The following is a 19588-nucleotide window of genomic DNA, read 5'->3' as shown; positions in this document are numbered from 1 at the left end:
CAGTGGAGGATTTATTCCAACTGCCGTATTCGAACTTCAAGATATTCACAAGAGACAACACGTACTAGATCCATTCTAGATACGTTATAGTTTAAATATCAACTAGTTCTCTTTTGCAGCGCAATTCGGGCAGCCAATGTCACTTTTACGTTAGATAGAGTAAGATATCTATTACCTAGATGTGAATTGGATCTCTAAGTCATATCCTGTGGAAATCGTTCAACAATATCTCCAGAATCGCACAAATGTCAAATTTGACAGGTTAGATCTTAAACATATCGTTATCGTATCTTGGTGATATCTAAAAGATGTCTAATAGATGTCTATTTCAAAATCCGAATCGGGCCCCAAGTTTCCAACATACGATAATATTGGGCTTATATTAAACTGTACCCCTAATGTACATTTCATTCGATATCGTGACGTGAATACGCGTTTGACGTAGTAGTAAAACACTTTATTTTACAAGACAAGAAAAATAACGTGTATTATTTTTGTATGTGATTTCCCAAAACATCCCGCTTGGCGCGCTGTTCAAAATCCCATACAAAATGACACTTAACGCAAACGCGTACGTCAGTCACGCTATCGAATGAAATTTACACCAGAACAGGGAACTCTATTTATCCACCAAATTTTATCAAAATCCGACGAAAAAAATTTCGGCAACATAATGAAATCGGCTCAGATAACAACCCTATCGACAATCTAATACAATATCTACTTACTCAAATGTCATACATTACAGCGTATGGATAAACGATGGCCCATGTGTCCGTACCATGAGTCACTGACAGTCGGCTCGATTCGGGAAATGAATTAGAGATTCACTAGATATGAAATAGTAAAGATATATTATGTGACGTTCGTTCCACAGCAAAAGGTACCTTATGGCGGCTGGCGCTTACGTCGCATAGCGCCGCAATAATATTGGAGCGGAGTTAATAATAGCGTAAGCGCACCGTCATAAGATTAACTTTACCCGTAGGACGTCACATATCTTTACTATATCGTATCTAGTTAATCTCTAATTAATTTTCCGAATCGCGCCTAGTATCAAAATTAACATATACGCTAACGTCTACGTAATACAAGCGAGATGCATAGAAAGTAAGTTACGTTCTCGATATCGTTTATGTCAGTGCCAAACTGGTGGTAGCCACAATGATGTTCTCTGAGACCATTAATTTTCGCTGAGCACACATAGGGGTCAAATCGTTAGCTCTCAAGGCCCTCTATCATTGGTCTCCGCTTGATCCATACTGATCGCGACAATGTGAGGCTGGTGTGAGGTTATTAATTTGATCTGAATTTGTTATGATATGTCAGTGTCAAAAATAATGTTCCTGGTTGAAGTAATGTCTCCTTTGACCTTTGAAAACTATAGGGATGACGTAGCCTACAGTTATTTTTGACACAAGTTTAATTTAATAAATAAGAAAAACAGTCCTCGTAAGACCCAGGGCAATTTTGGCGCATTTGAATTTGGAACTTTCTTTTATTTCTATAGTCAAAATCAAAGTTCAAAAGTCGAATTTCATTTATATTTGTACAAGTAAACGGGGATTTACGAGGTTAGATCAAGCTGCCCAGGATCAGAGTCAGTGGACGAAAATGGTTCGAGCCACTACAGCACAGGGTATCAGAATGAAAAGAAAAAGAAAGGCAAAGCAAGGCAAAGGCAACTTGATAGTCACGTCACATCTCCATGTTTCATAGTAGCTTATTGATTTGACAGTTCAAAAAAAACCGGACAAGTGCGAGTCGGACTCGCTACGAGGGTTCCGTACTTTTTAGTATTTGTTGTTATAGCGGCAACAGAAATACATCATCTGTGAAAATTTCAACTGTCTAGCTATCACAGTTCGTGAGATACAGCCTGGGGACAGACGGACGGACGGACGGACGGACAGCGGAGTCTTAGTCCCGTTTTACCCTTTGGGTACGGAACCCTAAAAAAGAAGATGATTTGTCAGTTTTACACCCAATTGGTCAATTTTATTATATCGTTTATTCTGCCAATGTACCCTATTAAAGTTAAGTATATTGTGAATAACGGCAACCATTTAATCCAAGTCTGAGGACAATACTCGTTTAACCTAAAGGATAACTTAAGCTTAGTCGGTCTAAATGTTTGCGCACCGGAGTGTTAATTGGACAATATTTGTGCCGACTGAATACCTAAGAATAGCCTTTATTTAATTGTTTTACTAATGCCCATCCAGGATTAGAAGGCCATTAGCACAAGAGGTATTATTTTTTTTATGTTATAGGAGACAAACTTGCAGGGCTATAACCGCGAAAATCGAAGTTCGCAAATTGCCAAAATTATATTTAATTACACAAACGGGTCTACCGCGATATAATTTCATTGTTTTTACCTTTAATTCCGACGTTTCAGCTGAGTTGCACCAGCTGTGGTCACGGAAAGACTGACGTCCCAACAAATGTCAACGGAGATATTAATAAAACACCACTAAACTACCCGAAATTAGTTTATAAAAATGTTCGGGGTAGACAAAGAAATTGCAGCTACCCGTTAAAGTTTAATGTTTATTGTCCACGGCACGACACGCAACACTCACAGTATCCGTACACTGGTCCGAAGATATATCCGCTGGTTTCAACATTTGAATCACTGGTCCCCAAGTAGACGATAATTTGTACCCGTCCTCACGATTGAAATTTTTAGGGTGTTTTTTAATTTCAATCGCCTCTCTCACGATCCGCGGATAATAGTGTCGCTCGTTGGAGAGGACTTTGGGTTTATGTAGCTCAATCCAGTGATTCGTTCCTGTTGTCAGCAAGTGCTCAGCTATTGCGGATTTGTTTACATGGCGATTTTTAACAGCTGCTATGTGTTTCTTCACCCTCTCTTGAACGCTGCGCTTAGTTTGGCCAAGGTACGCACTTCCACAACTGCATTCTATCTTGTAGACACCCGGATTCTGATACGGAATGACATCCTTTGGGCTGCGTAAAAGACTTGCTACTTTAGATAACGGCGTGTATACAGTCTTAATGGAGAATTTCTTCAGTACTGATCCAACTTTGTCCGTTATCCCTTTCACATACGGCAAAAATGCTGGTTGCCTACTAACCTCCGGATGTCTTTCTTTTTTCCTAGTCGTGCGTGGGATTTTCTGCAAGTACCCATTTTTCTTTAGCACTTCCTGAACATGGGCTAACTCATTATCTATGTGTTCCGCGTCACATAAGTCTCGTGCTCTGTTAACCAGAGATGTGACCACGGATTGTAGATGCCTCGGATGATGGTGGGTGATTAAAGTTAAAAACAATGAAATTATATCGCGGTAGACCCGTTTGTGTAATTAAATATGTGTACAAAACGCGAGAGTTTAAAGTGTTATATTGCCAAAATTATGTTAAGGTCGAAGGCGTAATAAGAGTTGTCGTGTCGTACGTCAAAAGCATAGAGCATTTATTGAATAGGTTCAATACTACTACATCTTCCTTCTTATAACGAATTAAGTAATAAGTTAACAACACTCAACAAGATGCAGATAGATAAGTAGAAAATACAAAAATTATAAAAATACAACATAACATTCCATCTCCCGTCAGTAAAATAAATAAATTAAACAATAAACAAAACAATTAAAATAAATTAAATAATATAATTGCTAATACTAGGAGATTTTAACGCAGTGGTGGGAGAAGGTAGAGACGGAGAGACAGTTGGTAGGTTCGGGCTGGGGAATCGCAACAGAAGAGGAGAAAAACTGGTACAATTTTGCAAAGAACACGACCTAACAATAACAAATACGTTATACGATCAACCTTATAGAAGACGTTACACATGGAAAATGCCTGGTGACATAGCTAGATATCAACTAGATTATATATTGATAAAACGAGAACACAGAAAGTGTGTAACAAAATGTAAGAGCTACCCAGGAGCTGATGTAAGTACGGATCACAACATGGTTATGTGCAATCTTAAAGTCAAACCAAAAAGATACAAGAGAGTAAATAGAAGCAAGAAAATAGATCTCAGAAAACTAAAATGTGATATTGAAACTAATGTGCAATATAGTAACTCAATAGGAGGAAAATTATTAGAGTATAAGGATAAATATATAAGTGACAATTCGTTTAATGAAATAGATGAAAGATGGGACGACATAAAGAATATAATGACGGAAAGTGCCAGAGCCACTGCGAAGAAAGAGAAATTAATCCCTAGGAAAAAATGGCTCACGGCAGACATTATAAGCTTGATGATAGAAAGAAGGACTATAAGAAACAGAACTGATGAAGAAAGCCTGCAAAACTATAAGAGAATCACAAATAAAATAACGTTGTTGTGTAGAAAATCAAAAATAGAAGATATGGAAAAAGACTGTGAAATTATTGAAGAACTCATAAAAAAGGGAGAAAATGACAAAGCATACGGAATCATAAGAGAACTACATAGGAACCATAAAACCAAATCAACAACAATAACAAACGAGAATGGACATATAATAACGGACAGCAAGGATATTCTGGCAAGGTGGATAAGATATGTAGAAAATCTGTACAAAGGAGATGGACTGGAAGAAAATGATATTGAGATTGAAGGGGAAGTGCCTAAAGATGACATGGGGCCAGAAATAATTAGAGGAGAATTCGATAGAGCACTAAGATCAATAAAAAACGGAAAAGCCGCAGGTGCTGATGAAATCTATATAGAAATGATAAAATACGCTAACAACCCAATCTTAATGGAAGAAGTTTTTAAGCTGGTGTCGAATATGTACGCAAAAGGAAAAGTACCCAAGGACTTTACAAGGACGAAAACAGTAATGTTACCAAAGAAAGCAAACACCATGAAGTGTGAGGAACACAGAACGCTTAGTCTAATATCACAAGCTTCAAAAATCCTACTGAAGATAATACAATATCGCATACGAGATAAGATTGAGAGCAACCTAGGAGAGGACCAATACGGATTCAGGAAGCAGAAGGGTACTAGAGAAGCAATACTGGCATTGAGATTGATCTTAGACCGACGATTAGATATAGGCCATAATACAAGTGTAGCCTTTATAGATCTGGAAAAGGCTTTCGACAAGGTGGATTGGAAGCTGATGATGAGCAGACTTAAAGAAATAGGATTAGACTACAGGGATCGGAAGATAATATATGAACTATACAGACAACAAGAAACAATTATAGAAGTAGAGAATGAAAAGGGAATGGCTAAAATAAGACAGGGGGTAAGACAGGGATGCTCATTATCACCACTCATATTTAACGTGTTCATTGAAGCTGCTATCCTAAAGGTTTTGGATTCAGTAAAAGAGCAGGGCATTCAAATAAATGGAAAGAGAGTAGTATTTGTTAGGTTTGCGGATGATATTGCAGCCTTAGCCAATAACAACACTCAATTAGAAAAGTTGGTAAATACAATGGATAAAATATTTCAAGAATTTGGACTAAAAATTAATGACAATAAAACTAAATTCATGGAAGTGTCTAAGACAGCTAATATAAAGAGTGAGCTAAAAATAAGGGGAAGAGATATAGAACAAGTCAAGAACTTCAAATATTTGGGAAGTATCATAACAGAGGACACAAGATGTACTCCAGATATAAAAGCAAGAATTGCAATGGCTAAGCAGACTTTTTATAAGAAGAAAAACCTTTTTAAATCACGTATATCCTTAAACTTACGGAAGAAATTTATGAAAACATATATATGGTCCATCGCACTATATGCATGTGAGACATGGACGCTAAATAAGAGAGACGAAGAATACCTACAAGCATTTGAGATGTGGTGTTGGCGAAGGATAGAAGGAATAAGTTGGACTGAAAGAGTTACGAATGAAGCTGTCCTAAACAGAGTGAAAGAAAAGAGAAGTCTAATGAGTGTTATTAAAAATAGAAGAGGAAGAATGATAGGCCACCTGCTACGACACGACCACTTCATCAGAAACATCATAGAAGGGAAAATAAATGGAAAGAGAGGGAGGGGAAGACCAAGGAAGAGTTATATGAGCCAAGTAAAGGAGCATGTAGGGGCCGTGTCGTACCAGGACACTAAGGGGCTGGCTTTGGACCGACCAAGGTGGAGACAACTTCATCACGCTGCACCGACAAGAGCCTAGCTCTTAAATTGAAAGAAAGTATCTGTTAGTGGTGATTGGAGTTGTTGGGGAAGCTGAAGCAGACGCGCGTTTGTTCCGCTGTAAGATTTGTACTCGATTTCTTCGGTATGTTCGACCGTTTTGTGTGGTAAGCCAGTACGAGCGCTCTCCGCGTGCGACGCCTGCAACTCTAGCGGGTACCCAGACGTTGTTGTCACGCATGTGGACAGTTTCACCTGGTGTGAGATGGAGCAGGCTTCTGGTACCACGATCGTAATATTCCTTGACCTGTGTTGTTTTTTCTTGACGTACTTTTTTAATTGTGGCAGGATTCACTGTTTCGGGCTTCAAGCTTTCGTCCGTACATGGAAGTCGTGTTCTGAGCCTGCGTCCCATCAACAGTTGTGCTGGCGAATACTCCTCTCCAGATATTGGAGTGTTCCTAAAATTAAGCAACGCCAACTGCCAATCAGTGCGGTCCTCTTGTGCCTTGGTAAATAGTTTTTTTACTGTCTGTACATTCCGTTCAACCAACCCGTTAGAACGGGCATAAAGCGGTGAACTCGTCACATGTTCAAAACCATAGAATGCAGCAAATTGCCTGAATTCTTGCGCAGAAAATTGAGGACCATTATCAGTCACTACCTTCTGTGGTATTCCTAACCGCCCAAAAAAGTTTTTCAGATGATTAATAATAGTGCCACTTGTTAAACTGTTTAAGGACGCCACTTCAAAATATTTCGAGTAATAGTCTACGACAAGTAGATAGTGTTTTTGTTGAAACTCGAAAAGGTCAGCAGCGACTACTTGCCACGGCAAGCTCGGCACGGGATGGGGACATAACGGTTCACGAGGCTGTGCCGCGCGGTGTCGCTGGCAAGGCTCGCAGCGCTGTACCAGCTGCTCGATGTACACGCCCATGCCCGGCCACCAAACCAACTCCTTAGCACGACGTTTGCACTTCTCTATTCCCAAATGCCCCTCATGTATAATTGAAAGTATTTCTCTCCGTAATGTTTTGGGAATTATGATTTGCTGATTCCGAAATACTATTCCGTCAATGACGTGAATCTCATTTTGAAAGGTCCAATATGGCCCAGTGATATCATTGGCTTTATTTTTATTACTAGGCCAACCATTTAAATAATAGTCCTTTAATCGCTGTAATATTTCATCTTTGTTAGTCGCTTCTCTGATTTGATTAATTCTATTTTTTGACACGTTAAGACACTCAATCAAATTATTTACGTGTATAGTGACATCGGCATGCACGTCTTCATCCGAACCCTGTTCTGATGGAGCACGAGATAACGTATCTGCTAAGTACAAGAGCTTCCCTGGCTTGTAGCGAATTTGGAAAGCGTAACCGTGAAGTTTCATTAGCATACGCTGCAGTCTCACCGGGGTACTGTTCAGTGGTTTTTTAAATATGGACTCCAGGGGTTTATGGTCAGTCTCAATACTAACTTTATTATGGCCGTAAATGTACTGGTGAAAACGCGTACACCCGAACACAATCGCCAGAAGTTCCTTCTCAATCTGTGCCCAACGCGATTCAGCTGGCGTGAGTGTTCGCGCCGCGTAGGCCACCGGTCGCCCTTGTTGTAGTAAAACAGCACCCAGGCCGCGCGAACTCGCGTCAACGGAGACTGTCACTTCTTCGTCTGGTGAGTAGTATCTTAGCACCGGGGCACAGCAAATTCTGTTCTTCAACTCATCGAAAATTCGTTTATGTGCATCACTCCACTGGAACTCACAATCCTTTTTCAACAAATCTCGTAATGGAGCCGCAATGTTTGAATAATTTGGGATAAAGCGAGATAAGTAGTTCGTAACACCCAAAAATCGTTCTAGCTCTTTTCTGTTCAACGGTGCAGGCATATCTCTTATTGCTGTAACTCGCTTTGGATCAGGACGCATCCCTTCAGCGCTAAATATATGACCTAGATATTGGACTTCTCTGTTGTTGAAAACACACTTCGCTTTATTGAATTTCACACCATTTATCTTGGCTCTATTAAATACTTCTTGCAATCTCGCATCGTGTTCACATTTTGTACGACCAAAAACTATCAAATCATCAATATAGACAGCTACTCCTTCTGTCTTGAATATTTTAACCATTTCATTGTGAAATATTTCGGGCGCACAATTGATACCGAAAGGCATCCTGAGAAAGCGATATCTGCCAAAAGGTGTCGCAAATGTGCAGAACTTCGAACTAGCATCATCAAGCTTAAGCATCCAAAACCCTTTACAAGCATCAAGCTTCGAAAAGTACTTAGCACCATCCATCTCACTTGCGACCTCATCCAGCGTCGGCAGTTGAAAGTGGCTTCTGCGTACAGCTTTGTTCAAATGCAAGGGATCCAGGCAGATGCGTAACTTCTTGTCTGGTTTCTCTACTATGACTATAGGCGATACCCAATCAGTGGGACCCTCTTCGCGTTTTATAATACTCAACTTTTCCATTTCATCCAGTTCCTCTTTCAGACGAGGTTGCAAACACAACGGTATTCTCCTGGAAGCCGAAATAACAGGTGGTACTGTTTCGTCAATAGAAATTTTGATAACGGAAGGCAGGCAGCCTATACCCTCATATACCGAGTCCTCTACATGCAATTCATCAATTCTCTTAATTAGTTGCAGGTCAGTGCATGCCTTCCGCCCCAATAAAGTATTACACTCCATGTCTAGAACATACACCTTTTGTATTGAGGTACGCAGTTTGCATTTCATATTTGCCATGAAATATCCTACAACAGGCAAACGATTATGACTGACTTCCTTAAGCACCGTGTTAGTTTTACGCAATGTACTAGTATCAAAGCCCGCCTGTGTAAAACACTTCAATGGCATTACAGACGCATCGGCACCGCAATCTAATTTAAACCTTATTGGCACATTATTAATCAATATGTTCTCGAACCATGGCGATTCATCACTGTTCATCACATCAATGTAAATGTTTTCAAGCAAAAACTCACCATCATTATCAGTACAGTCCTCACCGTCTTTTCCGTCAATCGCAATCTCTCTTATCAGCCTCTCGCGGCAGGTTTTAGCAAAATGTCCAGCGCGCTCGCACCTGAAACACTTCACGTTAGATGCTGGACAACTGTCATTAGCGGCGTGCCATCCACCGCACTTGCCACACTCCGCGTCGCGACGTTGGCCTCGGCCGGCAAACGCACCACGCGTGAAGCCACCATGACCTCCGCGTCCTCTCATTCCACCACCACGCTTTCTCGTCCCGAAGCCGTAGCCGCTACCGCCGGGTACGCTGCGTCCACGTGACAGTTCTTCCAACGCAGGTGTGGTTTGTTCTGTTTTTACACTCCGACACGCTGCCGCTTGCACGCTGGCTCGCTCCGCCGCGCGACAATATGCTACAGCCTGGTCTAGATCTAACGAAGACTTTGAAAGTAATCGTTCACGCATGTGACTATCCTTTAGGCCTCTTATTATCTGCGTTAAAATAAGGCTATCTTTGAGAGTACTAAATTCGCAACTTTTACTTTTGATTTTCAAATCGCTCAAATATTTATCAAAGGAATCGTCTTGATACGTTTCAAAGAACGTATGCCGTTCAAAGTTAACGTTTTTCTTTGGGTCAAAACGTTCTGTAAATACTTTTACTAGCTTCTCGTAATCGGACTTGTCATCAAGTTCGAATTCTTGTAAAATTTCACGTCCAAACTTTCCTATGACATGCAGAAATATTGCACACTTATCTTTCGAAGAAGCCTCGTCGCGCCCTGATGCAATTAGGAAATAATCAAAAGCAGATTTCCATTCTCTCCAGTTGACAGCCATGTTCCCTTGTTCTTGCAAGGGTTCCGGTTGCTGTATTGTAGCATACACACTATTATTATTTTTCGCCATTTTAGTATCAGTCTCCTAAAAGCCGGCATTACATTTACTCTAAAATATTAATTATAATATTTTATATTATATTTTCACACCTGACACCATGTCGTGTCGTACGTCAAAAGCATAGAGCATTTATTGAATAGGTTCAATACTACTACAAGAGTGACAGAGAAAGATGCCCATCTTTCTCTGTCACTCTTATTACGAAAGATGTATCTTTCATTTCTTCCATCTTTCATTATTGTCCATTTTTTTAAGTTAAATTAATTCAAATAAATCATCAATAAATAGGAGCATACTGTGTCAGTCGTTCACAATGAGGATAAGATTAAAGTGACATTAAGAGTGACATGACATACTCTTTAATTACCGTGTATCTACATAAAGTGTCATTCAATGGAATTTGCTAACTATGTAAACAAAAAGTCACAAGTAAACGCATCATTCAGAGACAATTTCAATATGGTGGTTTGTTTACATAGTTAGCAAGTTCCATAGAATGACACTTTACAGGCTTTTCCGAAGAATAAAATCGTAAATCAGTAATTGCTCCATCAATACCTACTGTGGCGTTTGGAATGAGACTGTACATAGGTTAGAAATACCCTAATCGACACGTCCTATTCATCTATGTCAAGAAGGTAGATAGCACAATCGGATTAGGACTAACCTCGAAATCTCTAGAAGAGTCCTGAATTTTGGTACAAATGTTAATTAAAGGTCCAGTGTACGGATACTGTGAGTGTTGCGTGTCGTGCCGTGGACAATAAACATTAAACTTTAACGGGTAGCTGCAATTTCTTTGTCTACCCCGAACATTTTTATAAACTAATTTCGGGTAGTTTAGTGGTGTTTTATTAATATCTCCGTTGACATTTGTTGGCACGTCAGTCTTTCCGTGACCACAGCTGGTGCAACTCAGCTGAAACGTCGGAATTAAAGGTAAAAACAATGAAATTATATCGCGGTAGACCCGTTAGTGTAATTAAATATGTGTACAAAACGCGAGAGTTTAAAGTGTTATATTGCCAAAATTATGTTAAGGTCGAAGGCGTAATAAGAGTGACAGAGAAAGATGCCCATCTTTCTCTGTCACTCTTATTACGAAAGATGTATCTTTCATTTCTTCCATCTTTCATTATTGTCCATTTTTTTAAGTTAAATTAATTCAAATAAATCATCAATAAATAGGAGCATACTGTGTCAGTCGTTCACAATGAGGATAAGATTAAAGTGACATTAAGAGTGACATGACATACTCTTTAATTACCGTGTATCTACATAAAGTGTCATTCAATGGAATTTGCTAACTATGTAAACAAAAAGTCACAAGTAAACGCATCATTCAGAGACAATTTCAATATGGTGGTTTGTTTACATAGTTAGCAAGTTCCATAGAATGACACTTTACAGGCTTTTCCGAAGAATAAAATCGTAAATCAGTAATTGCTCCATCAATACCTACTGTGGCGTTTGGAATGAGACTGTACATAGGTTAGAAATACCCTAATCGACGTCCTATTCATCTATGTCAAGAAGGTAGATAGCACAATCGGATTAGGACTAACCTCGAAATCTCTAGAAGAGTCCTGAATTTTGGTACAAATGTTAATTAAAGGTCTCTTTATCATGTCCACACTATTTGACATTTGAATCGCAGCCATCTTGGAAAATGTGTACCGTCCTGGAGAAATTTGTGTTTTACTCTAAATCTACGTTCTCTATGAAAATATGGTGTTAGGCAACATTAAAGCTTATTAAATTCTACACTAAAAAGTCCTATATAAATATCTTTGCAGAAAAATACATCTTGTTATAGAAAATAATTGCTGAATCCAGATTTAGAGCTTATACGCAAATTTAGAGTAAAGAACGTAGATTTAGAGTAAAACGCAAATTTCTCCAGGAAGGTACACATTTTCCAAGATGGCTGCGATTCCTCGACTCTCGAGGTCCCCAAATTTAATGTCAAATAGTGTGGACATGGAAAAGAGACCTTTAATTAACATACATACCAAATTCCAGGACCCTTTTAGGATTTCGAGGTTAGTCGTAAAAAAGTCGTAAAAGTTGTAAAATTTATTCTTATTAGAGAAAAAAAGAAATCAACTTTTTCGCATTGTACAGGGACAATAAACTTTTTAACGAAAATTTTGACCCAGTTATGCCTAGTAGTAAATGTAGCGATTTTACCAAAATGTAATAGCGTTTTCAACAACCCCAGTTACACAAATCAATGGTCCTGTTCTGTACATCTGTTACACAACAGTTTAACCCTTCTGGTGCATTGCGTAACATGTAATTTAAGTTTGTAAGCTGACGCGGGTTAGCTTAGTTTGGTCTAGATGTTTGTTTGATGGATAGCCTAGGGCCTAGATGGTTTAACTTTGGTAAGCGAAATCTAAGTTATTTTTAAGTTTATAGAGTTCCACAAAAATCTATGTAAAACATATCCTGGGATCACTTCGATGTCTGTCTGTCCCGAGATTTTTTTATATGAAGTTGTTAAGGTATGCACAGACGTTGCAACAAATGGTATGCGCTTTTAAACAAATAGACAATTGTTGCCTAAGTAGCAGCAACGATCGGCCAAGTACAGCAATCTATTGCAAATCACATGCGATTATCGGTGACGTTTAGAGAGACCGTTAGCGAACTGAGGATAAGGCATTTTACTCACCCATGAATTTATGCTTTGGGGTTTTACCCTTGTTCATAATACTTCCTGATTTCAAATTCATGGCTTATAAATACTATAGTCCTTGATATAACTATGTGACAGATAGACAGAACCGTAAGGGTTCCGTTTTACCCTTTCGTACCCTAAAAATGTGTTCCATTTAGATAAATTGGCTTAATGAAGTTTTCTTTCTCTTCTCAAGTATTTAAATTAAGCCAGCATTGTTTCAAAGATCTAATTAAATTAAAACAAAGCCTTTACGCATTTACTCGCAAATGACTACTCAAGACAAATTTAATAAGTCAGAGTAGTGTTATCAAGAGAATAAAATAAATATTTGCGATTCTGAGTTAACATTATAATCTGCCTTAGGTACAATACTTACCGAAAAACCGCGCAACCAGGTAGGTACAGTAAGCAGCAGAAGTTGCTAAATGGGCCAGGTGTTCATAATGATCTTGACGCGACATTATTGTTAAGAGAATAAGAGCGTGTCAAAGTAATTTTAAACACCTGGCCCGCTTAGCAACTTCTGTGCTGACTGTACCTACTGGTGATTTCGGGGCCTAAGTTCAATACATAATTAAATAAGTATCAATAGGGTAATTCTTCAATTACTGGCCACTGTTTAATAACTGGCCACCTTATACTAAAAATAAATTCTATTCACCTTTAAACATTTCATTTTAGTATAAGGTGGCTAGTTATTGAAGGGCGGCCTGTTATCGATACCTTAAACTAAAGTACAAGGTGGCCAGTTTTAACCGGTGGCCAATAATCGACTATTTACCCTACCTATCTTCTTGTTGGTTTTGTCGGGATTTTTTAATCGCCGCCGACGTAAAAAAGAGGGATGTTATAATGTTTGACGCCTCTGACTATCTGTGGCATCGTCGCTCTCAAACGGATGGACCAATTTCGATGCGGTTTTTTTTACGTGGAAGCGAGTTTATTTGCGGTGGTTCCTAGCTATGTTTGATAATTATCGATCCAACAGTTTGAACGGTATCAGCTCTTTTCCATAATTATGTAAGGTATTTTTGGTATATACCTAATGGATTTTTTGGCACAATGTGTAGGGGTTTTATTAAATTATTAATTTTAATCGTTATTTTATTTCTTCGATTTATAGATAATAGTCTCGTCTAAAAGAAATTATACGAGTTACTTTGAGGCCATAGTTGGAAGACTACCTACATATTATAATATTAGATAATAGTTGCCTATTTATTTTTTTAAACGAAACAGACTATAATTATAGCCACATACATAATTATACATTTAATAGTTAACGTTAGGTACATGTAGGTAATACAAATTACACTTAATTATCTGCATTTTCTTTATTTTAATCCTTACGGATATTATGATAATACCTTATCTAAATATTTAAAAAATAAAATGTTACCTACTTTTCCGCAATCCTCAAATACGGGTAACTCGTAAATCTTAATTTATGACCGTAAACGTAGATATTTCCGAGATAACTTGGCATTTCATTACCGAATAAACGTATTTCTTAAGGATTTTTCGAGTTCAAATTATAAAAATGTTTAACAGATTAAGTAGGTAGTACGCTGCTCGCACTGTTAGTGCTTGAGAAAGGAGACCTAGGCTCTCCGAAACATGTCGCGCGAGTGACTTAAAACAAGTGAGTCTAAGCTATAAAATTATTTAAGATTACGTATACTTCAAAACGTAATATTTTTTTTTTCAAACACGATTAAACTAAATTTAATGTCAATTTAACATGTATTTCTGAATTGTTCATATTATATTAGATTAGAAGGTATTATCGATTATTTATCGCACCTAATAAAATTCATTATATTCATAATACTGTTAATGAACTATATGTAAAGTACCCTAATTAATTAAAATAATTAAACACGAAAATTACACTTACCTCACTTTGCTGCACTATATCCAATTTCAGCAAACAAAACACTTCAGATGCCAACAGGAAATCCGGTCTAGAACACAACAAACACTCAAATCTCCGACACTTCTCAAACACTTAATTCCAATTTCAAAAACTTCAAATCCACTCACGTCACTTCCCAATTTAATTTTTTAAATTCCAAGCACAATCGCGCGGTCCGTATTTCGAATCACATCGCGTCGAATTTTTTTAAATACGCTCGCGCGAGAGTAAAGCTCCAGCGACACGGCCTCCGGCGGTCGCAGCGACAACCCGAATGCTTTGCGCATGGTTCCCTCTCCGTAGAACGGAACGTCCTATGTCGCATTGCGTTTTTACATTTAAAAAGTTCCCTTATAAGCTCTAGATTATCTATGGACAAAAACGCGCCATATCAACCCCTTTTACTTGACACTTTAGTAATTTTCGTTTTATTATCATTGTGTTTAGGGTTTTGATTGGAATTGTTTGGAAGAGTTTTTGAAGAATGCGCAATACAAATGGGTTGAAATTATATAATTTATTGGCTGCGGCATTTCACAGCTTGAATTCTGATGAAAATATAAGTTCGGCGAAACAACTTTCATCGCTACTGCTTTTGCTTTTGTTTATTTTGTAGCGTTTCCGACTACCGCCTTCTTCATTTTTATGTCGTTTTTCATTCGTTCTTTCAAAGAACTGGCCATTAAAGCTTTTAAAGAACTAAATTAGTTAGGCAGTCTAGTCGTATAACCAGATTTTAACGATTTATGCGAGAATTAGGGAAACGGGGCAAAATGTGTGGTGTGGACACGTAAAAAATATTATGTAAAAAAATATTATAATTTTTTTTTTTATTTATTAGAGATAAATCACAATTACATAATATTTTGATCCAAAAGCATCGTTAAACCAGAATGGTTTGCCTCGATACTCCATTCCGCAGTACTTAAATAATTAAATACCTATACAATAGGCACTTAAAACACATGTAATTCGTAAACAGCATAATAAATATAATGATTGCAAAAAATTACAAACTGAGCGCATCAGATGCAGATTCTGTTATCACTGTTATCACACAGTATGTTGTTAATTTGAATAGAAGCATTAAATTTACCTATTTGATGTAAACGCTTATTGCATGCGAGATCTTCTTGGTAGAGGTTCTAGTAAATAGTAGGTATATTAGTAATAGTAACCTTGGGCGTTTCTAGAAAACGCCCTTGGGATGACTTGTTTGCCGTTAGGAACGCTTTTAGACAATCTTTTTGTTTTCAATGTTGTATTGGAATATTAATTTCCAATTGTAGAAAACATTTATTTACATACAATATATATACAGTGGTACTACTAAACGAAATTAATAACTAGCTTAAATCTAAAATAGGCCCTTGAGGCATTGTACTAAGGATGCTGGCGGCATTTCCTCGCTGTATCGCAATGCTGATACGTTGTGCGAGGTAGCCGCCAGCTCTTCGGTCACCAGTTACGTCAACCAGACGCTTCGCGATTTCTGCGAACAACTTATGCGCTTTGGGACCCCATGGACCTAGAGTTTCAACACCAAATGGTACAAAATGGTACTCTCTACCGAGGCTCTTATATTTGTTACGTTTTAGAATTTCGGCGCTTTCCGCCGCTCCGCCCGCTTTTACAGTAGTCCGTTGGAGGTGGGACGGTGCCAGTGTGTCTACGCAGGTAGCATCCCACACCAACATCCGTCCCAAGCTCCAAGGAACTAAGGACACTCCATCGGGCCTCTTACCATCATCTCTGATAATGCCAGTCGGCTCAAGAAGAGCAGGCACATTGATGGTGGCAAGAGACCGACGGACTATGTCATTAAGCGACGCATGTCTCGAAAAACGGCCTGCACTTTTTTGACAAGATAATCCGTGGTGTCCCAGTCGGTCCACGTCCGTGCCACAAGAGCATATGTGTGGCGTACACACCGAAACCCCGAGTCGCAAACCAGTCGCCAGTCTAAGGGAGGCCGGATCCAAGAAAGTACCAGTATTGGGCGAAGGATGGGCATGTAGCCAGTAACCGGCTTCCCGGGCTCCGACCGCCAAAAGCCTCGCGCGGTCTGGACCTGTACAGTTGTTTAGGAGAGTATTGTAAGTTAAATCACAGTAAACATTATCCCAACTCCTTTGTGAATTTGGGTTGTCTGGAAATTGATTGCCTGGGCAAGCAATTTTAAAAGCATTTTTGGCGTCCTCAAAGCCCGCAATCTCACAGTTTGTGGGCAAAGCCCTTAAGATATTTCCTATGAGACCAGACGTGCTATGAGTGGACGCCAAAAAGGCTGGGGAAGCCACACTGGAAATTTTGCGAATTCCTAAACCTCCAAACCGAATGGGGAGGGACGCTTGAGACCAGGAAGGCTCACTTAGCTGAATGTTTAGAATCGTCTCTAAACTAATTTTGATCAAATCATCTATGGGCGACAATAAATTTTGATGTTTCCAGAAAGGACAACAGCGGAGCACATACGTAAATTTAGGGACAAAAAGGCAGAATTTAAGAATCACAAGAGCATAATGAGGGCTAATTTCGAGTAAGCGATCCGTGTGACTTTTGAATTTAGTTATGGAGTTAGAAATATAATCGGGAAAAGATTCTTCGAATATAGGAGAACCCAGGAGGCAAAGAGAATACTTGTCTACTGATTTGATATTGGGAGTCAGATCGTCAAATTTGGGTTGTAAGTTGGTCAAAGTACAAGAAGATTTTTGAATAAAGAGTTCGCATTTACTGAAATTCAGTTCTAAACCAATATTTTCGAAACTACTCTTAATAAAAGACAAATCAGAGAGTACAGTATTCACGTCACCTCCTAGGGTTCCGTCATCTAAGTACCACACATTGAATTTTGATTTTAAATTTTTGATAATTGGATTTATAGCCAAACTAAAAATTGCTGGCCCGAGAGGGTCACCCTGCTGACAGCCAACCTCGGAAGATAATTCATGTGACTTGTACATTAATTTAGATGAGTCTGAATAGCAAAAGAAAAGGTAATTGTATAGTTCCGGAATTTTGTCCTTAACTTCTGTCAGCAAGGTGTCTCTACTAACCGAATTAAAAGCATTTTTAACGTCAATTTTGACAACAATTTCGCAATCATCGAGTGAAAGGTAGGTCCTTAGGGCATGGACGGCTGCCTCGCACCCACCTTTCGTGCCGAAACCTAGCTGTATTGGTTCAAAAAGGGATTGTAATTTTGATCTAATGTGTCTAACCGCAATTTTTGAAGCCAGACGTCGTAAAGTTGACCCCACCGCAATGGGTCTCACCCCTCCGTCCTTTTTGGTTAGGGCGATCAGGTTTGCCCCGTATAGAATCGGGACGATATTAGTGTTAATTTTGCCTGAAAACATAAAATTTATTAATTTAGTAAGGGAACAGACAAGCTGCTCACCTGCGTCGCCCACGGAATGAGAAATAAGATCTTTCAAATGTTGGGGCGAGATCCCATCCAGGCCGGCCGCCGAACCGGCTTTGAAAGAAAATATGGCGTCAATAACGTCTTTGCCTTCGATTTGGAGGCAGGCCTGGTCAGCTGTAGGTGGGGCAAACGAGTGTGGTACTGAAGGAGCCGGGGGATGTTTAGATCGTAAGGCCGAGAGGGTATCGGGAGTATCTGGCGATAGCACGTCGTTTGTGAAAAGAAGACGAGCGGCACCTTTAAGATCGCCGTCGCTAATTTTGCTTTCAATTAATTTAGTTCTATTGAAAGTGGATGAGCTACATCCAGAAGGTCGAGAAATGTGTGGAGTTGTATTCGAAACGCAATTGTTTTTGATTTTTTGTGTTAAAGAAATTGTCTTATCCTTCTTGGCATGAAGGGTTTTGAATGAGAAAAGGAAAAGATTATGCCAATCATCAATTTGATTATTTTCCACACATTTTGTAAGTAGGCCTGAAAGGTGTTTAGCGACTGTGATCCTGGCGCCGCGCGGAACTCTTTTAATAACGGGCACATTATTTTTAAGTTCGCTAAGGTGTAAATGGAAAGGGATAGAATTTGGATGGTCAGAAAGGGGGGTGGTCAAAAGGGATGGGCCTAAATTTAGACCGGCGTCATTTTGGCTGATACAAAGACGGTGTTTTTTGGAAATATGAATATTGAGGCCTCTCTGCGTTTTAAAAGAGTTATCGCATTGTACACAATTAAAATTTGGATATGGCGTGCCATCGCCTGATTGAGTTGCGGCATGCATCCACTTACCGGAACTACACAGCAGTAATTAAAGCACAAAAAACTTAAAGATAAAATAACAAGATTCACTAGAAATACAATATATAGTTCGTTGTAGACGTTGACATCGGCCGTCAGGGCGACACGACGTAGCCGTGCAAGACCGCAACGTCTGAAACAAAAAGATATGTTATTATTTGTTCAGTACTGGGCCTGCCCACACTATTGCACAGTAATCTGGTGTTTTTTGATAAAATAAAAGCAGTTTTAGGCAGCCAAAAATATCGCTGTGCAAAGTGACAGACAGAAGGTTTATCAAATATCAATTATTTCCAATTTCATTTTTTGAATAATATTGATGTAATAATTTTAGACACGTTATATTTTATGTACCTACATACATTTCAGTTTTCTCAATAACAAACTTCATGGATTTATTTCGATTGAAAGTCAACATAATCATTTCATAGCTCTTCATAACTTTCGGCCTAATTCGAACCTTAAGGTACGTCAAAAATTAACTGCGATACGACTGACATATCCGATCCATACCGTATCTTTAGCAAATTTTTGACGTATCTTAAAGCTCGAATCAGGCCATTTGCCGTACTGCCAACATCGAAAAATCGTTATCTGCCGAATATGCAGAAGCGATAGATAGGCTAGGATAGGATAGACCTAATGATTGTAAATTTTTCGACTCCGCTTCGCTTGATCAATAAGTTCAAATAGCTATTAAATCCTCCTGAGAATCACTTTCATTCTATTTATAAATACGACTGTTGCATACAAACAGCAACTCTCCTAATCGTACATCGGTGGACCTTAAAACA

The 19588-nt window shown here is 38.8% G+C and overlaps 1 protein-coding gene across 1 annotated transcript in view; it reads right to left on the bottom strand.

Annotated features, from left to right (window-relative positions):
• LOC134801853 (protein madd-4) overlaps positions 1–14967 on the bottom strand; it is a 490229-nt gene extending 475262 nt beyond the window's left edge. The window contains exon 1 of the mRNA XM_063774493.1: positions 14555–14967. The gene's annotated coding sequence lies outside the window, so the exon portion shown is untranslated. The remainder of the gene's footprint in view (positions 1–14554) is intronic.
• Positions 14968–19588: the final 4621 nt, after the last annotated feature.

The sequence above is a fragment of the Cydia splendana genome, chromosome 2 (assembly GCF_910591565.1).
Source record: "Cydia splendana chromosome 2, ilCydSple1.2, whole genome shotgun sequence".
Taxonomy (NCBI): Eukaryota; Metazoa; Arthropoda; class Insecta; order Lepidoptera; family Tortricidae; genus Cydia; species Cydia splendana.
The sequence above is the reverse complement of the archived record's forward strand: the minus strand, read 5'-3'. Positions and strand labels throughout refer to the sequence as shown.